Raw genomic sequence first — 8065 nt, 5'->3', positions numbered from 1 at the left:
GTTATTTCCAAATTTGGCATCTGACACCCATCTTTTGTGCCATTTTCCCCATATCTCTGTCAGTTCTCCACCAATATGGACATATTTGGTATTGTTAGAAAGCTCTCATCAGGGCCGTTCTAACGAAATATAATTTGGAAACGTATTATCTATAATCCGCGGTTGATCCGCATATCCATGGATTTCTATCCACCAGATGCAGTTTTTGTTTCAAACCTCTAAAAATCTGCAGATTCTGATCCGGATCTGGACTGATCCGATCTGCTAGGAGCCCTACATAGCATGCACTCCAAAGGGGATGCAGTAAGAGTCTGTTGGAATTTGTACACATGGTCTCAGGAACCTTAATGCATAAAATATGGACATTCTGGGAGTCAAACCACAGAGCCCTGCATAGGTACCTAGAGTGTGTCACCATTACACTAAATGCCCACATTAGGCGGAGGTGGTTTCTAACAGAGTCTCACTATCATCCCTGAACATCATACAGTGCAGTGGTGAGTGATGAGGTTAAGGTAAGGGAGTGGATGGACAAAAGTGAGAGTATAAGTAATGGAAAAGCGGAGTGAAATGGGACATTTGGTAAAGGATCTAATTATTTGGCAAAGTTAACAGGGAAATTTCATGAGCAAGGTCATGGGTGGATGTGACAATTGCGTATATTTGGAAGGAGCAGAGAGGCAGTCAAGGACTGCTTTCTCCCAGTATGTTGGAACCTGATGAAGAGTGTAAATTTGGAGAGTCTTCAAAATTCTCATAGTTACTGCATGTTGTTGTTAGAAACCACCTCCGCCTAATGCGGGCATTTAGTGTAATGGTAACACACTCTTGGTACCTATGCAGGGTTCTGCGGTTCGACTCCCAGAATGTCCATATTTTAGCATTTAGGTTCCCAAGACCACGTGTACAAATTCCAACAGTTGTTGTGTACAGGGTAGTGTCAGGGGATGTCTCACGGGTCCCCATGACCCCCCCCCATGGCCCACAACCTAAAGGGACACAGCCCTGTCCAGGGCACACTGCTGTGGGTAAGAAGGTGAGAAGGAAGCTAACTTCTCACCTTCCCACAGTGGCCCAATATAATGAAAACTTCTGGAGATATCTGGAAGTCACATGAGACCTGAGACCTGGGGCCCAGGGCATCCAGCCGCATGGAGTGTCTGGCACAGGGCATGTGCAGGGGGTGCAACAGCCAGGTGTGCATGCAGATGTGGGTGCGAGTGCAGGTGTGAGTGCAGGTGTGGGCTAGGTCAGGGTGTGTGCCCTGACAGGTAGTGGAATGAGGACATCAGAAATGGACATCAGGATTGATAAGTGTCAGGGCACACCTGCTCACCGGGCTCCACCGGGCTCCACCTGGCTCCACCTGGCCCCCTGGACCCAGCTCCACCTGGTGCCCCTTCCCCTCTTCCCTCCTTCTCTTCTTTTCTTTCTTTTCTTTCTTTTCTTCCCTTTCCTTTATTTCATTCTTCCCATCACCCTCTTCCTGTTTATTCCTTCTATTTACATGGACTACTTTCCCTTGTATCACTGTACTGTTAACCCATCTGGCCCAGACACCCTGGACAGCTTCCTGCTGTGCCCAGCATGCATGCCTGCAGCGGATGCTCTCAGGATCTGTCATATCCATGCATACCCGATCCCGATCTGACTCCCAGACCTCCTCCTTCACCACCTCTGGAGTCCTGCCCTACTGCTGTCTGTTCTGATATTCACCTTCGGTCCTGGCACCACACCTCCTCTCACCTCCCATGCCACCTCCACTCCTCCATCCCTCTCCTGTCCTATCTCCATCCACTCCAATACCCACCTCGGACCAAACACCACCCCTCTCACCACCCTCCTACTACTCCTCCTCCCACTCCTCCGCTTCCTCCCCACAACACCTCCACCCTTCTGTCACCCTCCTACTCTTCTCCCATCCGCTCCGATACTCACCTTTGGACCTGACACCTTTCCTCTCCTCCACACCTTTCCTCCTTCCTCCTTCCTCTCTCTTCCCTCTGGTCCTCTTCCGCCGACCCCCCGCCAAGTTACGGCCTTCTGCTGCTGTCCTGTACTTCATACTCAGACACTGCTTGTACCTTTGCTCCGAGCCTCCATCATAGCTCCTACCTCGGACTTTGACTCCACCTTGGCCTTAGTCCATTGCATTGGTGACCTCATACTATGTAAACACCATTGCCAATATTCCTCGGACTTTCAACCCTGCCTCCATAACCTCTGTAAGCTCCACAACCTCCAAGCTCCATGGATCATCTTCGGCACTTTCGCCGCTTGTAATGTATCTCTCGCGTTTTCCCCTCATCCCTATTTGGACTGCTGCTTCTTCCCATTCTAGCCAGTTAGTCATCATCCCCACTTCCCCTCATCCTCCTGCCCCTCTGGGCCTTGCCCTCCTTACCTCCTTTTGGACATACCACAGGTTCTGCCTTATGACCTTTGGTACTGCTCCGCTTCTGTCATCCCTTTGTTCCCGTTCGGACACCTTCATTCCGATTCAGATCCCCTTTGTTTCCTTGTGCTTTCGCCCTCCCCATTATATATATTGGCGCTTGTACATACTCGTTTTAGGCCTTAGTCTAAAATCGACCTGAAATGCCCCCAAGAGACTTTCCCTCTGCTAGATCTGAAATTAGGGACCCCCAGGACAACCAGCAATGGCACAGCGCTCTGCCTGAGTCACTGAGGCCGAGGTCCTTCCATGCGAAGTCTCTGATTCCACTCCGGAGTTGTCCAAATCCATCTGTTCTAACAGGATCCCCCATGGGGACACCCAGGTGGCTGTGGCTGTGGCTGTCTCCGACAATGATGTGGCATCTGTCATGTGACCCAAGCTGCATGTACATAAATGTACCTGAAGTGGGAACCAAAGAAGTAACCTTCTTCTCACCTTTTCCACTTCAGTCTAAGTGGCCAGGGACAGCTGTCCCACATCAGGCCCACCAGTACACATGCCCAATCCACCCCCTGCAAGGTCCTCAGCACCGGGCGCTACACCCGGACTGCCTTGGACACATCCCTGACAGCAGAAGAAGGTTACTTCTTCGGTTCCCACTTCAGGTACATTTATGTACATGCGGCTTGGGTCACATGATGGATGCCATGTCATCCTCGGAGACAGCCGCAGCCACCCAGGTGTCCCTGTGTGTGAGGTCTCAGGGTAGCTCAGCACACAGAGCTGTAAGTGATACAAGTGTGTGTATTTTACGGTAGTGTGTAAGCAGTTACCTGGAGGTTCCCGCTTACCCACATGACTATATGTATCTAATTACATGTGGCTCAGGGTTCAGGGCTATTGCCCTGACATTCTCCCCCCTTGCATTGCATTTGCGACACATACAAAGTTAATGGTGAAGAAAATAAAGTTTAAGAATTAATTTACATTGAGTTTGAAATTATCAATGAGTGTTTTATTGTCACCACTTTAAAGTGGGCGATTTGTACATGTTGGTGAAGGAGAGAGAAAGGGTTTAGGGAATAAGTGAGTGTGGGCCATCACTTTGAAGTGAACGGTGATACATGGGTATTGCAGAGAGGAGAGTAATGGAGTTTGTCGAAAATGAATTTCAACCCAAAGGTTGTATGTCTTTGGTGTTCCTCACTTGTTCTGTGAGGGTTTGTGTGTAAGTGGTGTTTACGCATGAGTGGTGGTGGATGTGGGTCTTTTGACGAAGTAGAGATTTCCGCAATTGTTACTTGCGGTTCCTTGCATACAATATTGTGTGCAGGGCCTTGAGTTGGGGGAAAGTGTTTTCATGGGCACCTTGATGGCGTATTACTGTGTCACTTTCCCTTTCCTCAAGGGTGGAGTTATTGCCCCGGAGGAGGGTTTTCCTCTGGGTTGTTCATCTGGACATCCGATTGCTCTGTTGGATGCGATGACATAGCCTGGGCTACATTGTCGAGCTGTGAACTCGACAAAGTGGGCGCTCCCTGGGTGGGAGCAGGTTGTTGTGTTCCTGAGCTACTTGGCTCAGGCGTGGAGTACGGTAGGTCTACTGTTCTTCCCATGGGGAAGGGTGGTCGTTGGCCTGGTTGTCCAGTGTGGAGACTTGCATCTCTTTCCCAGTATTTGGGAACTTTCGCTTCCCACTCTACAGTTCTTGTGGCGCGTTCCTCAGGAGTCCTGAGTGGTTTGAACTGGGACTTTATATAGGCAGCTTTGCCTAGACTTTCCCAGGAGATTTTCCCCTTGTTCTCCAGGGAATTATACTCCTCCACGAGTCTTGCAATACTCAGGAGTCCCAAGAAGTATTTCTCGGTTTCCTTCGCTTTTTTGCGAAGGATTCTGTGTACCTTGCCGCTTTTGAAGGTGGCTTTGGCCTGTTTGTGCCAGTGTATGAATTCTTTCCCACTCATGCTTGTCCACCAAGCATATGCAGCATCATGCGCCGCTTCTGACCCCACTATTCTCCTCATGGGGAAGTTGGGGTCGATTGTTATGTCGACTGGAGCTTCGACTTTGCCAAACTCGTTGAGTTTGGTGGTCTTGTATCACATGTGGACACTTCCCTGCAGGGTAGCTTGCCCATAGGGTGCTGAGGTACTCAGCGGCCTGCCACCTCTGGCAGTGGTCCCCGTTTTTGGGTCTGCTGTCAGTTGCCTACCACTCTCCCTCTTCCCCTCGACATGGGTTTGCCCTTCTGAGGGTGGGCCCTTATGCAACCCAGACAGGGTTGCCTGCCCACAGGGTGGCGGGATAGTTGGTGCCCCAGCACCATATCCCCTCCCCCTGACCTGGGAGGCCCCCGTCATAATGGGTTTGGCAGCAAGGTCTGCCAGTGCGCATGCCTCTCTGAGCTCGTGTTTTAGTAATTCAATCTCCCTCTTTTGGAGATCGACCTCTCTCTCTGTGTCTTTCAGAGAGTCAAAGATGCCCTTGGCATCTCTTCATGCTCTGTTGTATTCGTGCTTCCAATGGGCACAATGGTCACAGGCATCTTCTGATGCTCTCGAGTTATCAGACCATGCCTGTTTGGATGGTCTGGACAAGGAGCTGCTGTCACTCCCTCGTCTCCCTCCTATGAGGGACTTCATCTCTTTCAGCTCCATGAGGAGCTGACCTGTCTGAGCAGCTACCACTGATGCGATAGCTGATTCCCGGCCTGCATTTGGCTGGGGTGTTGTTGGACCTGGGCTGAATTGGCCGATCCAGGGGTTGATCTGGCCAGGGAAGTTCCCTGGGGAGTATACCTGGGGCTGCAGCAGCAAATGCTGCCCCTGGAATGGTGCAGTTTGCACCACGTATGGTTGGAAGCCCCTCTGAGGAGGCTGGGGGTATGTGGTGCCTGTTGGCAATGCAGATGGTTGTTGGTTTGCAGCACTCATTTGTGCTGTGTGCATTGTGTAGTCCATGGCGCTTATCTGCACCTGGTGTTGTTGTTGTTCCAGGGAGCCTTGCTCCCTGGGTTGTTGTATCTCGATGTCCGGTGGCTTGTTTGGATCGAACCAAGGGTTGCCTCCCCCAGAGAATGACATTTCATCATTATATTTCTTGTGGTGGTGGGAGGGGTTTTCGTTCTTGCATGCATGGGATTCACTGCAGTTGTGTGTGCTTTTACACATGAGCCTGTGGTTCACATGGTCTAGGCGAGTTACTCGCCTGGCCCATGTGATCTCTAGTACATGGTGTGGCTGTCCGGGTGAGTTGCTTGCCCAGAACTTTCCCACACTCTTGGCTGTGGGCCATTGTCCCTCAGCTTTACTTCCTCCGCCTCCATTTTTGGGGGCATAGTGATGCTGAGAGTTCCCTGTCTTCTTTGATAGGGAGGTTTTCTGGTTCCCTCACATTTTGTAATGTGAGGTACTTGTCCAGGTGGATGAGGTCATTGCAATTTCCTAGAGGTTCCCATGTGGTGTCCCCTAGCTCCCATTTAACCTTAAACCAGAGTTCGTTGTGAACCCACACATGGTTTAAGATTTCACGAACTACTGCTTCACGATCGGGGTCTTCCCCAAAATCGTAGAATATGTTGACTTCCCTATTTGGGAAGACTTCTTGGTCATTTGGCTCATGAGGTATGAGCTGGGATACGTGGAATCTTGGGTGGATTCCGTGTTGTTCAAGTTGTGGTGGCAACTTGAGGATGTAGTTTGACATCTCTGGAAATGTTTCCAGAATTTTGTAAGGCCCTATGTATAAGGGCTTTAGTTTTCCTGCCCTCCCTTTGGGTAGGTTCAGCTTATCCATGGATAAGTATGCAAGCTCACCTTTTCTCAAAGGCGGGTCTGGGCATCTTTTCTTATTCGCCTGGATTGTTTGAGTGGCGCAATTGTGTATTATCACGTCATGTGCTGCCATGAGGTTTTCCTTTGCCTTTTGGGTGAAGTTGTTTACTCCCAGGTAGTCTGAGGGTGGTGCTGTTAGGCACATCTTTGGCATATGGCCATAGATTAATTTGAATGGGGCAAATCCTGTCAATGTGTTCGAGCTTGCATTGATCGCAAATTCTGCCATCAACAGTTTCGCTGCCCAGTCGTGTTGATCTGGTCTAACCATCGCATGTAGTATTTGTACTACTTTTTGTATCATTCTTTCCGCTTGGCTGTCACCTTGCGGGTGGAATGCAGTTGTGAATTTCAACTGCACACCGAGTATTCGGTGTAGTTTGCACCAAAATTTTGACATGAATTTCGAGTCTCGATCTGATATGATCGAGTGTGGTAGACCATGGAGTCTTATGAAAAAATACAAACGCTAGTTCTAATGCATTTGTTGTTGTTTTTATTGGAATTAGGTGGACGTTGGACATCAACCTGCAAATGATTACCCAGAGGTAATCATATCCCAAGCTTGTTGGGAATGGACCTGTGAAGTCCATGGCTATTGATGACCACAGTGCCTCTGGGGTTGGGAGTGGGTGAAGCAGTCCAGGATTTCTCCTGGTGCTTTTCTTTGTTGTTTGACAAGTTCTGCAAGACCTGCAGAACTTGTGGGTATCCTTCCCCATCGACTTCCACCAGAAGTATCGATGGAGGGTTTCCACTGTTTTCTTGGATCCTAAGTGTCCAAGTGTTTCATGGATATTTTCGAGGATTATTCCTTAAATTGACTTCCTTTCGTAGTTCCCTTTTGGGATGACTATTTGGGTCGTTCCTCCTTCTCCAAGTTGGGTTATCAGCCCATCTTTTATGGAGAAGTTTTTGAAATTCCCCAGGTGTTAGGGACCGACCCGGGGTTGAGAGCGCCCGGGTGTATCGCCCGAGGCTGAGGGTCCGGTAGGTATGATGCAGGCGCGTGTAGCAGCGGGCCCGAAGCAGACAAAGGTCCCTGGCCACTAAGACTAAAGTGGGAAATGTGTTATTGTCATTATCAAGGGAAGTGTAAGCTACTTGCCTAAAGTGGGAAATGTGAGAAGAAGGTTGCTTCTCAGTTCCCACTTAGGCTGTGTTTATATACATGTGGTTGAAGGCCACGTGGGAAGCGCCACGTCATCCGAGCACACAGCCACCTCTGTCTGGGTACCTCCGTAAGAGGTCCTAGGAGCGTCCGGTGTGCGGGGGGTCGTCCGGTGTGTCCGGGTTCGGGCGCGTTACGCTGCAGCCGGGTCAATGGTACATTGATACAAAGGAAGTCGTCCGTGTGATAAGAAAGGAATAAAGAGGAGAGAGAATAGAAAAGAAGGAGAGGAAGGAAGGGAAGGGAGAAAAGGGGAAGAGGGGGGAGGTCGGGAGGAGTGGATGGTGGGGCACCGGGTTAGGTGGGGCCGGGTCAGGCGGGCGTGCCCTGACACCAGGTTCTCCAGGATTTCCTAGTGGATCTGGCTTTGCGAGTATCCAGATTTTATTGCCTCAATGAGGTCTTTTCCTTCAAATTGTTTTCGAAGGTTCTCTTCTGGAATTATGATTTCTTCCAGGTTTTGGGTGCTCCCCCCTAGAGCTTCCTCTAGGGTATTTTTTGCACATATTGCTGCAAGTCTCTTTCTCTCTGAGTTTTTACTCAGGGTACTGCTTAGCAGCAGTTCTTTGTATTCCTCAATTCTGTTGGGGATAGTATCTTCTGCATTTTTGTCCAGATGGATGTCCACTGACACGTAGTCGTCGAAATGCAGATCTTCGTCAG

General features: G+C 49.8%; 1 non-coding gene across 1 annotated transcript; it reads left to right on the top strand.

The window, feature by feature from the left end:
* Window positions 1-800: 800 nt before the first annotated feature.
* On the top strand, window positions 801-873 carry EI90DRAFT_t282. The gene has a single exon. It is a non-coding gene; the product is annotated as a tRNA-Thr (tRNA).
* The last annotated feature ends 7192 nt before the right edge of the window (window positions 874-8065 follow it).

The sequence above is a fragment of the Cantharellus anzutake genome (genome assembly GCF_015039405.1).
Source record: "Cantharellus anzutake strain C23 chromosome Unknown EI90scaffold_160, whole genome shotgun sequence".
Lineage (NCBI taxonomy): Eukaryota > Fungi > Basidiomycota > Agaricomycetes > Cantharellales > Hydnaceae > Cantharellus > Cantharellus anzutake.
This window is presented reverse-complemented; position numbering and strand designations above follow the sequence as displayed.